The sequence below is a fragment of the Triticum dicoccoides genome, chromosome 1B (assembly GCF_002162155.2).
Source record: "Triticum dicoccoides isolate Atlit2015 ecotype Zavitan chromosome 1B, WEW_v2.0, whole genome shotgun sequence".
Taxonomy (NCBI): Eukaryota; Viridiplantae; Streptophyta; class Magnoliopsida; order Poales; family Poaceae; genus Triticum; species Triticum dicoccoides.
This window is the reverse complement of record NC_041381.1, coordinates 166,746,478-166,749,564: the sequence shown is the minus strand read 5'-3', so window position 1 is coordinate 166,749,564 and position 3,087 is coordinate 166,746,478.

Sequence of the window (3,087 nt, the reverse complement as noted above, 5' to 3'; positions counted from 1 at the left end):
GAGCGACATCACATAAAGGGCTTTAAAAGAAATGCCACAGTCGGACGTCTGAGCGACATCACAAAAAGGGCTTTAAAAGAAATGCCACAGTCGGACGTCTGAGCGACATCACATAAAGGGCTTTAAAAGAAATGCCACAGTCAGACGTCTGAGCGACATCACATAAAGGGCTTTAAAAGAAATGCCACAGTCGGACGTCTGAGCGACATCACATAAAGGGCTTTAAATTCACCAGTAAACAATACTCATAATAAACATTCACACCATGAGAATAAACGGGTTAGTCCATCCACAGGGATAATCATTCAATTGGACTTAGCACTCATGCGATTCACCGGAGTCTCTGTCATCAAAGCTGACAATTGATTAGGATCAGATGGAACGAACTTGACATGGAAGAGATGATTTGGAGGAATATATGACTCTGCAGAGTTTGTACAAAAATTTTCCCACAGTCAACGGATTTCTGTAGTCCCGAAGGACTAGTTCCGTTTATGGTATTTCGGGAGAAAACACAACTAACCGGTACACACCCATCCTACCTCTCGATGCTAGGAATCACCCTAGTCATCGTCCAAGAAAAACTTTTGAGACGGGGAGATCACAATCTCGAATAGCATGGGATCAAATTTATATACGCGCGCTCTAAGGGGTGCCCCCCTCTCGGTCCCAACAGGAAACACCCATGCCCCCTGACCGGATGACTGGCTTTAATCCAGGGCCATGGAACCATCATCACGGCCTCTCCTCTTTGGTGTGTACCACGAAAGTGGTTTGCAACTTACTAAACCATATTCCTTGCGGAAAACATGTGGTAGTACAAGGAAGGAAATGATAGGTACTGGACCGAAATGGTTTGACACTGAAGTCACATAGTCTGGCGTAAGATGGCATGCTACAACACTGCCATCGTACCCATCCTCATACCAACACATGGCCATTCATATTCACATTCATCCACGTATGGATCATTGAACTCACTCACCTCGTTATCACATAAAATAACGTTCATCGGTATGCTTACCAACATGCCATGAAACTAACTAAATGCAAAACATGCCGAGACACTCATCATATCAAAAGTTCTAACATGCTTGCCTGGTTCAGAGTAGTCGGAGCCTAGCTCGGTGAAGTTCGCGGCTCCGTCACCTCCTTCGGTATCTACGGTTTAAAGAAAATACATGCGCTAACATAAATACCAAGGAGAGCACAGAAGGTAAACTAAATATTTTTCAAATAAATCTGATAAAAAACTAGACAAAATTTTAAAGAGAATAGAAAAAGAATCAATCAAAAATACTTTTCTTATTAAAAGATATAAGGGTTTTTGTCCAGGGACTTATCTGTAATGAAACAGAAGATTTCCAGGGGCTAGTATATAAAAGCAGAAAACGCTTCGGTAGCGATTACGCCAGCCCGAAGAGAAAACGTATTTGGCAGAAGGCGTTTTCAGATAACGCTTCGTTTAGAAAGGACAGAGAGGCTGACAGCGGGTCCCACTTGTCATGTTTAAATATTCAAATGGGAGGGACGAGGCTCGTCGGCGCCCGAGAGCTGCTGAGGTCGCCGGCGGCGATCCACGGCGAGGCATGGGGATCAGAGGTTACCAATGTGCTCACCGTGTCCTTCCGCAGCGGTGGGGGGTGGTGTTGGTCGCCGGTGAGCACCACGTCGACGGCGGTCTCAACTCCGGCGGACGGTGGTTCGGGCGTGGATGGAGCTCGTCGGAGAGGGCTGCAAAGATCAAATTGAGGTGGGGGTTAGACTACTGGGTGCAAGAGAGGGCTACGGACGAGGTTTGGGCGCCGGAGGTGGCCTCACCGAAGTGAATCGAGCTGGAGGCCGAGGCGGATCGGGGTGGCCGGAGCCGGGGAAGGAGACCTCCTCGAGGTCCTCCCAGTGGCCTGGCGGGGTGTTGGTGAGTAGTGGGGGTGCTGCGTGCACGAGAGTGAGCTCGGGACCCCTTTATATAGGCGGTCCGAGGCGGTTGCCGTGAACGGAGATTTCCGGCGAGCGATTACGGTGGTGCAGTGCTCGGTCGGGGTGGTTAGGGAGTCGAGCGTCATCACGGAGGATCAAAGGGTCCATTTTTGTGCTAAGCTGGCCGGGGTTCGGGCGTTTGGGTCGAGCTCGACGGAACGGGGTGGCGCGGGCCCGTCGGCGGCAGAGAGTGCGCTCCGTGCGTGCTGTGCCACGGCGACGGTGCCGCATGCGTGCGCTGGCACGGAGAAGGCCACGCGGAGCCACCAGAAGATTTGGGCGGTGCCGAACGGCGTTGCGCCGCCGTTCTCCTCCCTGTCGGCCGTTACAGGGAGCCGGCCGCCGCAAGACACGCCGGCGCAGGCGGGCGAGGGCGCCACCGACGCCAGGGTCGCGCCAAGTGCGCGTGTGAGGCTTCGGACAAGCAAGCGAGGCCGCGAGCAACGTGCCAAGTGCACTGTGGCCGCGTGACTGAAACTGTCGAAACTGAAGATGCCACTGAAACTGAATTTCTGAACTTTGAACAGTAACAGTGCCCACAAGGTGTTCGATCAAATGAAAATGGCCTCTGGTGATTTTTCCTTGAGCTAATTTTTGGTGGAGTGGCTTCTCCTTGCTCAAGTAGGCTGTATGATTTTTGGTGGTGGAGGAGTGTAGATATGGATTTCACCAAATTTGGCAAATCTGGTCCAAACTTGCAGAGACTAAATTTTGAAAATCTTGGAAAGAGGAGGAGTGGATCAAGATGGTTCTGGGTTATGGATGCTAAGGACAATCCAGGAGAATTGGTTTGAGGTCAAAACTCAAATGCAATAGGGCACTTGCTTTGAAAATCTCTTAGGCTCCAAATAATTTTCAGAATTGAATTTGGGGAAAAATAATTAGAATAAAAATCCAAAACCAGTTTGGATTAGTTGGGACAGATAATTTAGGTTGATCACAAGGGGGAGGGGAGGTTTTGGAGGGGTTTTATCTCATGGGCAAAAAAAATACAAAGCCAAGGGTGGCTTCAAAGATATGAAAATCCCAAATTTTCATGGGGTTTCTTTTTTTAAAAGAAAAAGATTAAACTCCAAAATAATTTTGAGAGAGAACCAACAGAGAAGA